Source organism: Callorhinus ursinus, unplaced genomic scaffold (assembly GCF_003265705.2).
Source record: "Callorhinus ursinus isolate GAN/ISIS: 27379988/994484 unplaced genomic scaffold, GSC_fseal_2.0 scaffold12, whole genome shotgun sequence".
Lineage (NCBI taxonomy): Eukaryota > Metazoa > Chordata > Mammalia > Carnivora > Otariidae > Callorhinus > Callorhinus ursinus.
Window position 1 is genome coordinate 65,012,766 of NW_027397074.1, and position 20,002 is coordinate 65,032,767.

The following is a 20,002-nucleotide window of genomic DNA, read 5'->3' on the forward strand; positions in this document are numbered from 1 at the left end:
TCCTCACATGACTTTTCCACCTGCTATACCTCATTCTGCACAGTTGAAACCTCTGTAGCCTGAGACTCAGAGTAGAAAACAGACATTGCATTGACACAGCTAGTTAGTGGTAGACCCAGGATCAGATGTCTTCACTCTCCTTTTTCCTCGATGGCCCTAATTGCTTCCCTAGCCAAAGATTTTAGTTGAAGAACAGCTAGATGTCAATTTGCTAATAAAATGCCATTTAGGTTCCATTTTTCTTTTCCTTGAAAACATTCATAACCCCTTTGACTAATTTCTGAATGTTAGAAACCTACTGAAGATGTCATCATTTCAACATAATAACATGTTTACAGATTACATTTTTATTTATTTCTGGGAACAAATTTAATGTGCACTATTTAATTTACCCTATCAAATGCAATATCAACTCTGCTTTAAAAATAGGCCTAGATGTTATCAGTGTAGTCACTCTTCTTAAGGACGGGGAGTATGCAATGTTCCCTCTCATTGTTAACAATAAGTGTTTCTATGCTATTATAATGTTTTAAGTAAAGAAATGAGGCTCATGACAATCACAGTACAAATTAAAGCAAAAAAAAAAAAAAGAATGCAGGAGGATTCTGTTAAGCTCCCAAAATATATAGCTAAAACCATTCTTTAAAGAGTGCAATGGCAGTTCAAAACTTCAACCCTCCAAAGACTATGAATTTCTTTGTATTTCAGAACTCTTAAAGTATATGTGGAGAGATCCAGGATCCAAAGTCACCATCCATTGTCTATATCAGAAGGCACTCACCCACATATATAGATAGCTTGGCTCCAGCACACTTCAGACTGTAGGCTGGGAGGGAATTTGAATGAACCTCCTGAGTTGAAAGCCCTCCATTTTTAGCTCTGAGTAGATACTGTAACTTCCCTATTCCTCCAAAACAATTTAGAATCTCTGAAAACCTCAAAAGAATCGAAAAACGTCCTCCCACCCCCAGCTGTGATAGGTCTAATTATGTTTCTCAAGGTCTCCAAACAGCATCGCCATGATGTTGTGGAGTGTTTCCTCTGACTGGGCTGACTTCTTCCCCGTTTCTCCTGAACGTTAGACCAGAATACCGTGGGGGAAGAGCTCCCTCGCCTGACTCCAGAAGGTAATACCACTGCGGGAGATTGCCAGGGTGGTTTCATTAACTGCCTCTTGCAGCCAGAACAGTTAATTTGATTACACAAAGTTTGCACTTTAGTTTGGCTAAATCTTTTCTGTATTTACCATCTTTCATTTGGAAATCCAAGTTTCATGTATAAACAAATGTATAATTAAAACATCAACTATAGATTGCATGTATAAACAAAACGTATAATTTGCACATTGACTACAAATTTTCTCCAGAAAAACAACAATTATTTCATATGAGGTTTTGGAATTAATGGGGATCTGTTCAGTTGTGATTTATGTGCGTTTCCAATCTGAGATTGTTGTGGAGGAAATTGTGGCAGTTAATCAACATGCAAATGACATGTTTATGCCTGAGTTAAAATGAATTTTGACAGATGTATGAATGCCAAATATTAAAATTTAATGCTTTAGCCTTGTAATGAAAATGACACGAAGCACAGAAAAATCTATCTTACCTAAAGACATGCTGAAAGTCAAGAGAGTTTTAATTAATACCAGATAATTTTTCACTTGTTGGTAATAGATGAAATATAAAATATAAATACTCAAAATGCCAGAAGAAAACACTCTTATACTCAAAAACTTACGTGGCACCTCCATCGCAATGTGTTGTTATAATATTCATTCCAGTAAATAGAGTTTGCAGGCATGTCTTCAGAATTAAAATGAGTATATTTAAGTAACCATTCTGAGATCAAATTCTTTCTCTCTTTCATAAATATTTGAAAATATATTACACTTTCTGAATCTTAAACAAGAAAGTTCAACTTCTGTTAGGAAGGAGTTGTTTTGAAAAAGTATGAGATTAAAAGATAAACACAAAAGTAATTAAAGTAATTTTCAGTAATGTCACTCATCTGTGCTTTATTTAGTTCTCATCACTCATTTGGAAGATCCTCAAATTAATATGAATTAACACTTACAGAGTATTCCCCAAATGTTAGCTACTATTATGTATGGCGCATTGTGCTAACTGCATTACATTAATTATCCCCTTCAAACGTCAGGAATTCAAGGAAATCTAAGCAAACCGAGGCCGAGGGAATTAAATATCTTGACCAAGCTCATGTTGCCAGGAAGTAGTGGAACTGTTTTCAACCAAGGTCTGGTTCCAGACTCCATATGTTTAACCATCACACTGTAGATTTTGGACTAATTAATTGATTAACAGCTGTGCTTTTTCCCATAATCCTTTGCCATTTCCCGAGTACACTACTGGTCAGTGAATCTAGTGTGGAACTGGAGTTGAGGATCCAGGATAGCACCCAAAATGCCAAGACTGCAAGAAGGAGAAATACTAGCTTTTGCTATGAGAGACAAGAAGTCAATCGAGGATAACTGGAGGGTGCCTGGGTGGCTCAGCCGGTTAGGCGGCTGCCTTCGGCTCAGGTCATGATCCCAGGGTCCTGGGATCGAGTCCCGCATCGGGCTCCCTGCTCAGCAGGGAGCCTGCTTCTCCCTCTCCCTCTGCCTGCCTCTCTGCCTACTTGTTCTCTCTCTCTCTCTGTCAAATAAATAAAATCTTAAAAAAAAAAAAAAAGAGGATAACTAGAAAGAAGATAAGTGGATCTGGTAAGGATCTGGGCAGAGATTAACTTAACAAATGTTAGGGCTTCAGTGAGATAGTAAGGCACCATGAAGAGAGTGGAATGGGCATAACAAAACGCAGAATGACAAATGTAAAATGTCTATTAAAGAAATCTCATTATAAGTGGAGAAGAAACATGAACCATTCATTCGAAAGGGGTGATGGAAAGAAGGAAGAGAGAAAGGAGAAGGTGAGATGAAGAAAGAGGAACTAAAATGTGTTTAGAATCCTCCATGGGATAGGCATTTTTTAATATGTTTCACTCCATTTAATTTTCATATTAACCACTCAAAGCACAAAACACCTTAGAATATTTTTCCTCATTTTTACAGATGAAGGTACTAAACAACATTTTGGAGAACACTCAGCTGATAGAATTTAGAGTCAAGACTTGAACTGACACCCTTTGATCCGAAATGCCACGTGTTTAAGCCTAAGGGGGGGAGGGAGTTGATGAAGAGAGGTATTTGAGATTTTGAATGGATAGTTTGCTTGCTACATTGGAAGCATTCTGCATATTACCTCTAATTTAAACAATTACACATCCTTATTGAAAGAAATGGGAAAAAATTTCTAAAATTTCCTGTTGCTTTCTTTTTACAAAGAAAATGTTTGTACTTGTTAACTGGAATGTATTTTTATTAAGTCTAATAATGACTTTTTTGTTTGTTTGTTTCCATTGACTCCACCCTTTAAAGGAAGGTCTACACTTGAAATGAGGTCTATCAGACCTTGGTACAGATCCCTGTCTGAATCTTTTGGGTGCAAAGGAAGAGGAAAGGGAGAAATTTACTTGATTAGCTGAGAGATCCAACAGACTGAAGGAAATAAAGAGGTGCATACTTCTCCTTTGAAGATATTGTATTTCTTGTTTTGTTTTGATTGGCAACCAGAAATCAAGTGGCATAGGCACTATTTTGTGTGCACAATGAACCAGGACACATTAGCTATGGAGGCTGCAGCATACTCATTGTGATTTTAACACCAAATAATGTCACAGGCTCCCCAGATGGTGAGCATCAAGGGTTTCTTTGAGATGTTCTCCACTTACTCCCAGGTACACTTTACTAAGAAATGGCAGTGTACATTTGCCCTTCATTCTTCTCCTTGCTCTCCATGGAGAAAAATCTCTGTTTCTGGAGAGTGGCCCTCACTATTCTATATTTAACTGCACCGGTGAAGGGTTTCTTTTCTTTTTTAATGTATATATTTGGTTAAATAATCCACTGTTCATTTTAATGGAAATCTGCATAGAGGGGATTAGATACACGGTAATGTTGCCATCCTAAATCTAAGGCCCTTTTGAGGAGACTTTCTTCATACATTTTTAATAACATTCAAGTCTTTCAAAACTAACAAATGTATGTGGGAAACACTGTAAGGGTTTTTTTTGGCATATTTGCAAATCTAGAGGATATCTCAAAGTACTTTTAAGTACATTGTATTAATGCAAGAATCAGATTGTAAATGTTTTATTTGCCTTCAAATAAATGGATCTAATGTTCTTGTCTGCCTTGTAATTATGTGTCACAAATTTGATTAAAATCTCATGGAGCCTACCTGTATCGGAATCTAAACATGGTGGGTCCTCAATACCTGTTTGCGGAGTTTACAGAATAGGAAAAGTACTTTTTTTTTTTCCTTTAGATATTTACTCAAGTTAATGTTATTTAAAGAATTTTTAAAAAGTTATTCTAAAGAATTATGAAGGAAGTCAAATCCTAAAAAGTTCTAAGCAGGTATTATTTATGAAGTTTGTTTCACTGCCCGCAGGATGGTTACCGTTCTTCTATCCATTTTCTTCTACACTACTCAGGAAGATTATCCATCTATAGGGATAATCTGTCAATTCCCCCAAAGGCTGGAGTTCATGTTTTTTGGAGTGGTGCCTAAACATTCTCACAATTAATCCAAAAGACATGGACATACACTTACTGATTGCACATCCTTTCCTTTCTAGGGATTTCCAGCCCTCTTCTTTCCTCTGAACTTTCGTTTTAAAATTTTCTGTTCCTCATCTCTATATATTTCTGGGGTCTATTTGTTTTCGGTTTTATTTTTTTTCTTCAGATAGTCTCTTAGTTTTCCAAGCACCTTCATTGTGTGTTTCTCCTAGTCTTCCTTCCCTTTTATAATATCTGCATTTATCCTCTTGTTTTCTTTTTGCTCATCAGGCTTCTTTTCCTTCCTGTCTTCAAGCCCTATTGCCCACATTTCCTGTTTTCTCCTTCCTGACCTCAAGCACTCATTATATCCCTCTCCTTTTCCCCCCAAGATGACATAGTGCTATCATTTTACCTTACCTCCCATGAAATGTTTAATTTCCACTCTAGTTCCTTTTGCTTTTATAGTTTTATTTTCTTTCCAAGGAATAAACATGGAATTCATAGGGAAGATTTATCATTTGCTTTCTTTTATTTTTAAGATTTTATTTATTTATTTGACACAGAGAGAGCGAGCGAGAGAGGGAACACAAGCAGGGGGAGTGGGAGAGGGAGAAGCAGGCTTCCCGCTGAGCAGGAGCCCGATCCCAGGACTCCGGGACCATAACCCAAGCTGAAGGCAGATGCCTAACGACTGAGCCACCCATGTGCCCCTCATCTGCTTTCATATTAATTATGTTTGGCATTTTCCCCTGATTTTTAATAAAAGAATACTTTATTTGACCATATAACGTACATTCAATTTCTACGTTCCAGAGCAGATCTCCCAGGAAATTGCTGATGGGAAGCAATTTTTTTTTCCATTATGATATAAACTGCACTCTTCCTGGGAGGTACATATGTTCCCTTAACACAAGCCAACCTTCTCTTTACCACTATTGTCTTAGATCTTGAGTACCTCCATGCTCATCAGACTAGATTCCTGCCTCATCCTGTGTGACTCTAGTAGCCTCACCAACACTCCAGGCTGTCATTACTCCTGAGAACTTTTACTCTCTACTCTGAGGAAGTCCTCACTTCTTGTCTCTCTCTGAATTTTGCTTCCTCCTGCTTCATGGTGAAACTCAAACGCTTTCAAGTTCTATACCTTGAATGGTCCTACCGAAACAACAAAAATGCTAGATAGAACATCAAAAGATCTTTTTCAATGCCTACCTGACCTGGCACAAAATTGAGGAATAGAGTCAAAATCTGAAGTGAAAGCAAGAACACGAGGAGGTAAGTGACAAAATTAGCTTTATTATCAAAGGTTTCTCACAAGTCTGTGGCAGGACTGGGTAGAAGGAAGCGGGAAGTACAGCCTATAGCCTGGATACAGCATGGACCTCAGTATACTAAACTCTCAAAGTAAAGATGAATGAGAACTAAACGCTCTCCTTAGAAGACGATAACAAAGAACTTAATGTCTTTGCTGAGGATTTATAACCATTAGCAAGCATTCACCTGAGCCTCTAGTCCAAATGATCACTTTTGTTGTCTGAAGAAAGTCTGAGTGGAAATTTTTGTTTAAAGAACTTCTGGTTTTGCCTGATTTCAAGCTATATTACAAAGCAGTGATCACAAAGACAGCATGGTACTGGCACAAAAACAGACATATAGACCAATGGAGCAGAACAGAGAGCCCAGATATGGACCCTCAACTCTATGGTCAAATAATCTTTGACAAAGCAGGGAAAAATATGCAATGGATAAAAGAGTCTCTTCAAACTCCGAAGGCTAGTGAAACAAAAGCAAAAATGAACTTTTGGGACTTCATCAAGATAAAAAGCTTCTGCACAGCAAAGGAAACAGTCAACAAAACAAAGAGGCAACCCACAGAATGGGAGAAGATTTTTGCAAATGACACTACAGACAAAGCACTGGTATCCAAGATCTATAAAGAACTTCTCAAACTCAACACCCAAAAAACAAATAATCAAGTCAAAAAATGGGCAGAAGACGTGAACAGACACTTCTCCAAAGAAGACATACAAATGGCTAACAGACACATGAAAAAATGTTCATCATCATTAGCCATCAGGGAAATTCAAATCAAAACCACATTGAGATACCACTTTACACCAGGTAGAATGGCAAAAATTGACAAGGCAAGAAACAACAAATGTTGGAGAGCTTGTGGAGAAAGGGGAACCCTCTTACATTGTTGGTGGGAATGCAAATTGGTACAGCCACTTTGGAAAACAGTGTGGAGGTACCTCAAAAAATTAAAAATAGAGCTACCCTATGACCCAGCAATTGCACTCCTGGGTATTTACCCCAAAGACACAGATGTAGTGAAAAGAAGGGCCATATACACCCCAATGTTCATAGCAGCAATGTCCACAATAGCCAAACTGTGGAAAGAGCCGAGATGCCCTTCAACAGACGAATGGACAAAGAAGATGTGGTCCATATATACAATGGAATATTACTCAGCCATCAAAAGGGATGAATACCCAACTTCTACATCAATACCCAACATGGATGGGACTGCAGGAGATTATGCTAAGCGAACTAAGTCAAGCAGAGAAAGTCAATTATCATATGGTTTCACTTATTTGTGGAACATAAGGAATAGCATGGAGGACATTAGGAGAAGGAAGGGAAAAATGAAGAGGGGGAAATCGGAGGGAGAGATGAACCATGAGAGACTATGGACTCTGAGAAACAGACTGAGGGTTCTAGAGGGGAGGGGGGTGGGGGCATGGGTTAGCCTGGTGATGGGTATTGAGGAGGGCACGTATTGCACGGAGCACTGGGTGTTATACGAAAACAATGAAGAGTGGATCACCACATCAAACACTAATGATGTATTGTATGGTGACTAACATAACACAATAAAATAAAACAATTTAAAAAAATAAATCACTTCTGGTTTTAATAAAAAAATAGAACTTTAAGAAATTGAAAAAGAAACCCAAGAAAAGGATTATATAGCAGATGAATTGTTCAATGAATCCCAAGCAGAAAATGATAAATAAATTCATACCTCAAAATCCTATAGTAACGCTGTAGGGACCCCTAACAGCAAAGTAAAGATAGTGAGGCACAGTTTTTGCTTTCAATGATCTCATTGTTTAGAGACATGTAAAACGCCCCGCCTTTCCCATTTTATAGCATTTACTTTTGGAATGAGAGGCCCTCATGCTAACTGTTTCTAGCAAAACTATTTGGCTCCTCCATCTCACTTTTGTTTCTCCCATGCCCCTGTTAACAGCAAGATATACTCCTGCAGACCTCTGATTTCATTCTGGCTCCAGTCCTAAGAATCCAGAAACTCAAGGATAGCAGTCTATCTAAAACAGGGTAGAGACTATACATCTCTCCTCTCAATGCTGATCTTTGTGATTCTCTAACTTCTCATGTTTTCAATCTTCGTGCTTGTCTATGTCCATCCTGACTACATTGTACGTATACACTTGTCTATATACTCCCGACTACATTTGGATACTTAGCTGATCTCTCATCATGGAATCACCTTCTTATCTTCACAAAGAATCATCAAGTCTATGAGCCAAAATTGGAACACAAAAACTGTTCAGGCAGAATGACCATTATCCCCCAGTCTCGGACCCCCCCCCAAGTCGGGGACACACACACACACACACACAGAGCGGCACACATGCTTGCACACATTTCCAGGGAACTCTACATGTTAGAGTAGGAGAAACCACTGGAGTAGGACTCCAGGAGGACTGGGGTTCAACAGGATCCTGTAATGGTGAATCAGCAGGGGCTAGATGAGGTCGAGGTGTCAAAGATGTAACTAGGCAGAAAAAGCAACACTGCACTCACCAGCTTCCATCTGGGAGACTTGGCAAGCTAGAGAAGAACGTCACCAAAGGAAATTTTTTTCTGCCTGTTCTGAGTTATAGAGACAGGCTCGCTTACTACCATGCCATTCAGTCTATACTAACCTCTACGCCTCCTTACTTCTGTCATCTACAGACTTCCGGGGAACTCCCTCTCCTCTCATTCACTGAAGCCTTTAGTTGACTCATGGTTTTCATTTCAGCCTCAGTTTTTGTTTTAACATTGAAAAGAAATGTGGAGATCTCTTCTAGTGTGCTACACCTCCTGCCTCCCTGGCTCTCTGCCTTCCATGACCTTCACCTCCACTTAATTTCCATCACAAGCTCCCAATGCCACATCCTGGGCTTTATCATCACCTGACATTCCTCCACCTCTGAAATCTTGACTTGAAAGTCCCACTCTGTGCACAAAGTCTTACTCTCCTAGCTCTCTCAATCTGTTACTTTCATTAAACATTAAGTTTTACTTCATAGTGACCTCAGTTCTCTTGAAACCACTTTTATGAACTCCCTTTGATATTCACATCTTTTATGACACTTTAGATTCCAATGACCCTTTTTTTAAATATTGCAAGTCCTACAGTTCTATTGCTTAAAGAGTTCAGGAATCTGCACTTCTCTATCCCACTTCACCACCCCATTTCAAGTCACCATTACCTTGCACACAGGTTAACTAACAGTTTCCACATAGGTCTTCCTGGCCCTAGTCCTTCCAAACTTACCATGCAGCCCAAACTCTACACTGAAGCCAGAGTGATCTTTCTACAATACACATGTGACCATGTCAGGCCCCTCTTTAAAACTGTCATGACTTGTAGTTGCTTCAGGAACAAACTACAAATTCCTAAATATCACTCCGACATTTTTCATGATCTCGAACCTACTTTCTTCACTCCTCTCTCCCTCTCTAATTAGGTACCTTCTTGCTCTACCTCACTCCATATTTCAGGTGTACTGAATTGTTTTGGGTTTACTGAATTTGCCATGCCCTCTCCCATCTATAGGCTTTTGCATGTGCTGGTTTCTCTTCCTGGAACATTCTTCTGTACTTTATCTCCTTCCTCTGTTGCTTCCCAAATCCTAATCATTCTTTAAATTTCACCTTCGAGATCACATCTCTCAGGAAGCTTTCCCTGACCTCCCAAGTCTGAATTGCATGCCCTTTCCTATGTGTTTGTACTTCCTTATCACAGCACTTCATGCAGTATCTGCTAACTCTAACTGTGGCACCTCTCATTAGATTGAGAGAGGTAAGGATAGGATAATATCCCCAAGCCCTAGCACAGTCTGAAATACATGAGCTATGGAATAAAGATTAAGTGAATGAGAAAAAAAAATCCCAACTCAAAGAGTCAGAAATAGAGACATTAAATTAAAGTAGACATAACTCTAAATCAGGATATTAAATTAAGAAACCAGAGGATTCCTATGAGATTGTGTACCTGGAAATATGGAAGCTTATCTGCCATCCTGGAAGGCTACTGGAAAAAAAATCAGTATTTCCAAAATGATTATTAAAATTGCCTTTACTTTATACTACATTAAGTAAACATTTATAATCCAAGAATTCTACTCTTTTTAATCCATATTGAGATTTGCATGTGTAATCTTCATGTTCAGCACATGCACATTACCACTATAAATTACTCTCATGACTTTAAATCAGTATATTTCCTGAAGAGATTTCTTTTACATTTTTGCCTTAATGTGATGGAAGGTGACATCTAGAGCACAAGAAATAGGCTTATATCAAATCTCTCATGACTTGTCTGATGATGGATGTACTGCAGGTCCCATTGGACTGTCTAGCATTTCTGACAGATGCTCCATCTTTCACACAGCTTTGGTTTTATACAAATATAGCAAGTGCCACAATCCTGTCTCCTTAAAGCCTCAATGCCAAACCTACTCAGGCCATAAATGTGTGAGAGAACACTGATATTCCCTTGCAAGTCTCCTTTTCCTGTAAAAATCGAAGTGTCAGATTATGATAATTCTCTCTCCATCAAATGCCTATAAAAGGCAGACAAATTGAGGGAAGATAAAAGTTAGCAAGCGGTATGTAAGAATAAAAGAGAAAATATCAAGCTGTTAAGCTCTCCAAGGCCGTCATAACTGCTGTCATTTTGATAACATAGTTCTTGCGGACCATCGGGCCATATCCGGCTTCTTCCAGCGGACAAGTCTGAGGTTCCTGCTGGTCTTACAATTGAGAGATGTGTCTTAATGGAGAGAATAGCCCAAGAGAGGCCTTGTCCTCTTGCCATAATCACAAGAAGGTTGGGGAAGTCAATCAACATTAGTAGTTTCAAACAAAAGTGATCAGCATATTTGGGCGAAGTGGGTGTTCTATAAGTTCCTGAATCCCACTCCCTAATTCTGATCCACTAGATCTATTTTTGTTCATTTTATTTTGTATTTTTCTAATGTTTGATTAAAGTAAAATTTTACATACAGTAAAATGCACAGATCTCTTTCTTGCCCTCCTTTGGGTTAACTATTAACCATCATTCTGTTTCAAATCTTTTAGGCTTTTAGCTCCAGCTCCGTGTTGATTTTTTTTTCACTAGCTTGTATGTAATTTACCATCTGCATATTTAAGTTATCAGTCTACTTAGCGTTAACATTTTTCCATTTGAATTAAAATGGTAGAGCCTAACAACATGACTCTATTTATCCCCATTTTCTCTGTTATTGTTGACATATATTTCAAACCCACACACATTATAAACCCCACAACACAAACTTATAATATCTGTATCAAAAAGCAGTGGTCTTAAAGGGGGAAGAAAAAGATATTCTTTCACATATATGGACATTTTTATCTTTCCTGCTGTTCTTCAATCCTTCCTGAAGATCTGAGTTTGCTAGTGATTATTTTTCTTCAAACTGAAGAAAATCCTTTAGCATTTTGTGTAGTGCAAGTCTGCTGGTAGGAAGTTATCAGCTTTTATTTATTTGAAAAGTCTTTGCCTTTACTTTTGAGAGATACTTATTCTGAAGATAGAATTCTGAGTTGAGAGAATTTCCTTTCAGCACTTTAAAGATTTTGTTCCACTGTCTTCTAGCCTCCACTATTTTTGGTGAGATTTCAATCATCTTTGGATCATTGTTTCCCTGTATATAATAATATTCCACCACACACACACACACACACACACACACACACACACTTCTGACTGCTTTCCACATTTTCTCTTTATTTTTTTTATCAGCAGTTTGATTATTATGTGTACATTTACAGTTTTATTCTACTAGGAATTCTCTAAGATTCTGAAACCCGAAGTATAAGTTTTTCACCAAGTTTGGAAAATTTCAGACGTTTTTAATATATATTTTTTCACATTTTCTTTTTGTCAGCTAGGATTTCACGTATATGTACATTAGACAACTTGATATTATTCCATATATCTCTGAATGTCTGTTCCTTGCCTTTAACCTTTTTTTCTCTCGTTTTTTAAGCTGGATAATTTTTACTGCTCTTCCACCATCTTCAATCTACTTTCAAATCCATCATGTGACATTTTCATTTCAGATACTTTAGTTTTCAGCTCTAAAATTTACATTACATTCTATTTTATGTTCAGCATTTTTCTGCTGAGATTCTATACATATTCACTCAGTATGACCATCTTTTTCTTTCAGCCCTTGACCATATTTATAAAAGCAGTTTTAAAGGTGCTTTAAAATTGGTTAGAATTAAATTTAATTTAAATAAATTAAAATTATTTAAAATAATTCCAGCATCTTATCCATATCTGGGTCTGTTGGTCTGTTTCTGTTGACTGCTTTTCCTCTTGATCTAGCATCATAATTTTATTTTGCATATTTAGTGATGTTTGTTATATTCTAAACATAGTGGATGATACAGTGGTGAGAAACTGGGTTCTATATTAGTCTCTGAGTGCTACTTTTTCCCCTAGCAGTTACATTATTGGTTGCTAACCCTGAACTTGTGAATGCTAGCTTTTACACATTGTCAAAGCAGGCCTAATTTTAGATTGTTTATATCTCAAGGAAAATCCCATTCGGCAAATGCTGTGATACAGTTTTTAGTCTACAAGTATGGTGTTTGAATAAAACACCCAAGATATTCATCAAGCCCTTTAATCTGCCACATGATTCTTGCTCCAAATGTTTGTCTTCCCTGTGGTGGGCAGCAGCTAACATCTCTATTGAGCCGTTTAAACTTCCAAGCTATTGTTTCTCATGGATCTCCGTGGATTCTCCCTTACGCTTACACAGTTACCAAGGATTTTAGGAAAGTTTATATTTATAATGTGGTGTTCCCTCCTTTGTAACTCTTTCCTTACTGGGGGGAAATTCTCAGACACATAGGCAGCCCTGCACCCTGTCTCTTGACACTCAGACCAACAATACTACAGCTCTCTGCCTCAGAGCTGTCTCTTGCTCCCCTATACTGTGCGAAGCAGTGGAAAAGAAGGACAAATGCAGTCCCCTTATGGCAAGGGTCAGATTCTGCTTTGGTCATTCTCCAGTGGCTTCATCATTTTTCTTTAAGATTTTGTAATTTGTAACTATGTGAGGTGATAGCTATTTAAGTAAAACTTATTGTGATAATCATTTCACAATATACAGACATATATCAAATCATTGTGTTGTATTCCTTAAAGTTATATGATGTTGTATGTCAATTACATCTCAAAAAATGGGAAAAAAAAGATTTTGTAATTGTTACATAAGGTGGGGCAGGGGGAATGTCAATCAAATACAACCTACTCCACCATTACCAGAACCAGAACATCTGTTTGGTCAGTTGGCTGGTTGGTTTTTAAATAAAGCTTCTCTTTTCTTCATTCATTAAACAAATTTTTATTTGCTGAGCACATCTTACATGCTGGTCACTCTTCCTGACTCTGACAATGCAACAGCGAATAAAATAGAGAAATTCCCCATTTTTAGAGAGCTTAAATTCTAGTGAAGTAGGGAGATGTTGTATTTTCATTTTAGCTCAATTGCTCCATGTGTCACACATATGTAAAACTGTGAGTAAAAGAACCACTAAGAGAATCAATAAATAATTTCTTAATTAGGGAATTCTTTTGTATTACCATAGTCCAAAAATATTCCCTGTGGCTGTTGCTAAGGTGCAAGGTAAAGTGGCAATGTATATTTTTTCCAAAAATAAGCTATGGAAAATAAGTCACTTTCTACGTGGCTTGGTCTGTTTGACAGGATGCAATATTAGATCAATGAGACAACTGTCATTGACTTAAGCTCCAAGGGGCTCTGACATTATTGCTGCCTGCCTCCCTTTTGCTGTCCCACAGTATGAGAACAGTGAGGGTAAGAGACTCACGGGAGAAGCAGCATGGGCTGTTCGGTGCAAATCCATCCCTACTGGGGCACCTGGGTGGCTCAGTCGTTAAGCATCTGCCTTTGGCTCAGGTCATGATCCCAGGGTCCTGGGATCGAGCCCCGTATCGGGCTCCCTGCTCTGCAGGAAGCCTGCTTCTCCCTCTCCCTCTCCCCCTGCTTGTGTTCCCTCTCTCGCTGTGTCTCTCTCTGTCAAATAAATAAATAAAATCTTTACCAAAAAAAAAAAAAAATCCATCCCTACTTTTGGAAACAACTTGAATTGCATGCCCTTTGTGCCTGCTCTGGTCATGTTTGCCCTTGACCTCAGTTCTGCTTTGTATCCAGGGAGGCTGACCCCTGCAGTCTGCTTTTCCCAGGCTCCAGGACCACCTGCAGGAGGAAGGGAAAAGTCAAGGAGCTCCTTTTCCTGCCTTTGCAGTAGATACCTTCACTTTCGAGGTTCCAGTTCCTGCCAGAAAAGCCCACTAGCTTCAGCCTTCATGTAGTAACCACAACCATGGGTTACCATCATACCTCTGGCTCCTTTGTCCTTCAACCTGAAAATAATGTGAGCTTTGATTTTACCAATCTTTGGATAGCCTCATTGCCTCTGGATAGCTTCTCCGCTCCTTCCATCATGCACGCAATCTACTTCCTAAATTCCTTATTTTTAAATACTGAGAATGGTTTCTCTTTTTTTGTTTGGTCCCTAAAAATTGCACGCTGCTAATGGAGGGTAACATTGTCTTTTTTTTTTTTTTCTTGAGAAGAGTTCTTTTTAAAATAGATCAATAAAAACCCATGTAGACACACACTAAAAAGAGGTGATAACATTTTTAAGGCATTCTGACTAAAATGTTGCTTAAGGTCATTGTACTTTGCTCACACTAAATTCTGTAACAAGACGTATGTAAGAAAGAAAACTATAAGATGACAAGTTTTGTATGTGATAGATGGAATACATCTAAATCAAAAACAAGGAGATGATCTATACAAAGAGTTCAAACATAATTTTAGATTTATGGTCAAGTGAATTATCCTAATCAATAAAAGATTAAAATTGCAAGAAACAGGACAGTTTTCTTGAGATTTGCCTGATTCTTAAATTTGAATATAGTTCTTACATGTTAAACAGATGATTGGTTTACAGATAATTAAACACAAAGAATCTTCAGGGGTAAACCATATGAATCAGTGAAGGATCAGTGAATCCTAAACCTTAAACAGTTGCATAAGCCCCAGCTTGGAGGAGCCTGGAACCACTATTATGGCCATCTTTTCCTAAGAAGCTACGTTATTTGCCTAAAGGGATTATGAGATTATATATCATCAACATTTCCTTCCTTTGTAGAGTCAATCACACAATGCCTGCTACATAGTAGATGCTAAAAGATGCATTACTATACATGATTCAATAAATGAACTGACAAGGCCTATCAGATACAAATTTTGTGTTTGCCTAAAATTGCTATTAGAAACATTGCAGACAGGCCAGAATTGCAGTAAAACTATGTAAGAGCTTTTAATAGCTTTCAAGTTAGCCCAAATTCCAAACTTGAGGTTATAAATGAGAAAAGAAAAAATGAATGGACTCATAGACCCACTCAGGCTTACTGACGAAAGATGAAGTCTTTCTTACCCATATTTCTAGCAAACGTGCACTTGATTGAAATATTAGCTATAAGAAGCACAAGTTTTTATTTTTTAAATTTGTAATTATTAAAGTAAATATTGTAGGTAGTCTAACACGTTTTAAAAAATCTATTCCCATTTTTGGGGGATTTCTTTGTGATCCTACAAGACTTGAATGTTTAAGTAGTCATATTAAGAACTGTTTTAGGAACAGATCAGAATTCATTACGTAGAAAAATCACACAGCCTTATTCTAAGAGCCTCTCAAAGGTCTTCAAAACCAGTGCATGAAAACTTGGCAGAACTAAGTTTAAAAGGAGGCAAAGAACTCAGAGCACCTGGCCCTCCTGGCATGTGTTAGCCTCATGATCGCACCATGAACTGCTGGCCTGTTTCCCCCTCTGCCCTCAGGAGCAGGTGTAACATATTTATCTTTAAGACCATCATCCTAACCCGCAATGCACATATTTATCTTTAAGACCATCATTCTAACCCGCAATGCAGAATGCATTAAAAAGGAGGAAGGAGACAGATTACAACTTTCTATGGATAGACTTCCAGTATCTTGAGAATATACATCCCAAGGCACTCTGGCTCCACCTCCTTTATCTTCCCCATAAACCCTCTAAGGTTTCCTAAGTATTATTCAAAAGTCTTTGGACAAAAAATATCAGAACATATGACGAGCCATTTTTGCTTCCTGGTCAGTCAATGCTCCCCTGAAGAAATGAAATGCAGACCTTGGATTTACTTAAATTGTGGATGTTGGGAGGGGGAGGGTAAAGAAGAAACATAAATCTTAATCTCAAAACATTATCCAGCCTCAACGATATTTAAGAAAACTAATGATTTGGGAATAATTAAATTTTGTTCTGCCAATTTACTGAGTTGTTTTGATTAGTTCTAATAATTTTCTGATTAATGCTTGGATTTTCTAATATCAGATAATTTTTTCATATATTCAAATTTTTGTTTTCTTTCTCTACGTTTACGCTACTGGATCTGTTTCACAACTTAATACATCAGCCATAATTTCCAGAATTCTAAAAAGCTATAGAATAATTTCACATTCTTCTATTTTTCCTAAATAAAATAAAAATATTTCCTGTAATTATCTATTAGGTATGATGTTTATGATGTTGACTACAGTCATGAAAGAGATACTCTTTACCATGAGATAAATAGAAAGGAACAGAAACTTTGGTTATAGACAAAATATACAGGATTTTATTTTTGTTTTGGTTCGGTTTTTGCAAACGATAGAGGTGGCATTCTAGTAAACTGGAAAAATTGTAGTCTTACCTCACTCACATCTTACACCAAAATATAGTCTAGGTAGATCAAGGATATAAAAGCAAAGAATTAGACTATAAAAGTACTTAAGTAAAATTATGGGATAAATATGTTTTTCTTAGAAGTCTAAGAAATTTCTACATAATAACCAGGGAGTATAAAAGAGATTATTAATAAATTTAACTTCATAATAAAATTATTTTGCATGACAAAATAAATAAAATAAAACCCTTAAGCAAACTGAAAATGGCAAATGGCAAATAGGAAAGAATGGAAGAGGTTCAGCCCAATTTCTAATAAAAAGAATGCCCTGGTAGAAAAGTGGGCAAAATTCAGATAAAGACAAATGAATTTGAAAAGAATTTCAGCATTGCCATAAATAAAATTTAAGTAAAAATGAGCTTCTTTTAAGTCATGGAAATTAGAGAACCATGACATTTGGTAATATGACTGACATTGTTTGAATTCTAGAATGGCCACTTACTAGCTATGCAAAGTCGCTTAACATTTTCGAGCTCCAGTTTCCTCATTTGATAAATCACCAGTCATGCAGGGATCCACCCACTCATACACCAGTATGTTATCTGCAGTGAAGCCTCACTTTCCTCATAGCTGTCATGTGGATGAAATTAATTAATATATATGAAATATTTAGCACAATGTCTGGCACTTAGGTACTCAATAGCAGATAACTGAAAAGTCTACAATTGTAAATTGATTAGGAATGGATGCAGCTGCAAATAACAAAGAACAAAAATAGAAGTTTAAGCAAACAGGAATTCATTTTTCATACAGAACAATAAATCCAGAGGTGGGAAGTTAGTTCAGTGTCCTGAAGATGCTATCAGGGACTTAGGCTCTTTTCTGATGTTGTACTCCACAATCTTCAGGGTGGAGGTTTCCGTATTCATACTTACTACCTCATGATTGTAAAGTGATGCTATATCTTTGGGTATCATGCCTCCATTCCATACAGGAAAAAGAAGGAAGGAACGAAAGGCATAAAAGTTAGAGTGGAATGCCAGCTCAGCTTCTCTCTTTTTATCAGGAAAGCAAACCCCTAAAAAACAGTAAACTGCTACTTATATCTCTGACTCAGAAATGTATTATATGGCCATCACTGGCTGAAATGTCTCTGGAAAGAAGGGGCTAGTAGATAGGTATTGGGTCCACCAACCAATTGTGTTCCCCATAAACAGAAACAGTGAAAAAAACAAGACACTTAGCAGTGGCTTTCACCTTTACACTCTTATCAAAACTCTTTACGGCTTCTCCCCCACACCTCCTCCCTACTTCAACCTCTGTCAACCACTAATCTCTTTTCTGTACCTATCAACTTGGTTGTTTTTATATTTTAGACTCCAATTATATGAGAGATCATACAGTTTTACCTTTCTCTGACTTCTTTCATTTAGCATAATGCCCTCAAAGTCCATCCATGTTGCAAATGGCAAGATTTCATTCTTTTTTATGACTGAATAATATTATATATATATATTCATTTATAGTCATCTAATATTCCACTAATATATATCTAATATTCCATTATCTATATATCTAATATTTCATTTTACATATATATATTCATCTATCCATGGACACTTACATTGTTGCCATATTTTGGCTATTATAAATAATGTGGCGATGACCATAGGGATGCTGATATCTTGATATCTTTTCAGTTAAGTGTTTTTGTTTTCTTTAGATAAATACCTAGAAGTGGAATTGCTGGATCATGTGGTAGTTCTGTTTTTAACTTTTTGAAGAACCTCCATACTGTTTTCCATCATGGCTGTAACAATTTACATTTCCACCAACAGTGCTCTTGGGTTCCCTTTTCTTCAGATCCTTGCTAACCATTGTTATTTCTAGTCTTTTTGATAATAGCCATTCTAACAGGTGAGAGCTGGCTTTGATTTGCATTTCCCTGATGATTAATGATGTAGAACATATTTACATGTACCTGTTGGCCATCTGTATGTCTTCTTTGGAAAAATGTCTGTGTGGCTCTTCTGTCCATTTTTTTTTTTTTTGATATTGGGTTGTATGAGTTCTTTATATATTTTAGATATTTGTCCCTTATCAGATATATGATTTGCAAACATTTTCTCCCATTCAATAGGTTGCCTTTTCATTTTGTTGATGGTTTCCTTTGCTGTGCAGAAGCTATTTATTTTGATGTGATCCCAACAGTTTATTTTTGCTTTTGTTGCTTTTTGACAGTAAAAACTAATTTAAAAAAAAATCTCTGATATTTACACTTCTCTCTCTACTTCTCTATAACCCTAATGCCAACCTCACACCCACCTCACACACATACACCTACATAAAAGGGAAAATAAAAAAATATATATTACATTGCAAAATCATTTTGGCACTTGAAGATGTTCACAGATTTTAATCTCTGTTGCTTGTAAAGTATTAGTGACTTTTTTTGTATTTGTGAGATCATAAGAAAAGTGGAGACCACTCCCTTGTACCAAATGCATACATCTTTCTCTACTTTATAATAAATATGAGAAAATAAGACAAAAATATTGCACATGTGCTCAACTGGTTTCCTTACTAAAGTTTCCCTGTTTCAAAATCCCACTTCAAGGATAAAGACCTGAGGATTTCATACCTAAACCCTAAATAAGTATTGGAAAAGATTACACAATGCAGTTTCTCACACTGAATTTTAATCTGATTCATTTTTAAAGTTTATTATTCTAATTCCAGTATAGTTAACATACAGTATAATATTAGCTTCAGGTATAAATACAGTGATTCAACAATTCTACACATTACTCAGTACTCATCATGATAACTGTACTCTTAATACCCTTCACCTATTTCACCCATCCCCCATCCACCTCCCCTCTGGTAACCACCAGTTTGTTCTCTATAATTAAGTCAGCTTTTTGTTTGTCTCTGTTGGAATCTCTTCTTCACTCTTCTCCTCTCCATGTCTTAAGTATATGGTGTCATCCTTTACATCCTTTTGTTTGTGAATTCCTTGATTCATTATTTTTTAAAGATTTATTTATTTTAGGGTGGGGGGAGGGGCAGAGGGAGAGGGAGAGAAAATCTCAAGCAGACTCACCACTGAGTGAGGAGCCCGACACAGGGCTCCATCCCACCACCCTGGGATCACTACCTGAGCTGAAATCAAGATTTGGATGCTTAACGGACTGAGCCACCCAGGCGCCCCTTCCTTGATTCATTTTTATAGAGAGACTTAATTTTACTGTTTTTGTGCTTCCTACTTTTCTTACTCCTGCTTATGGAAAGAATCCCCTTT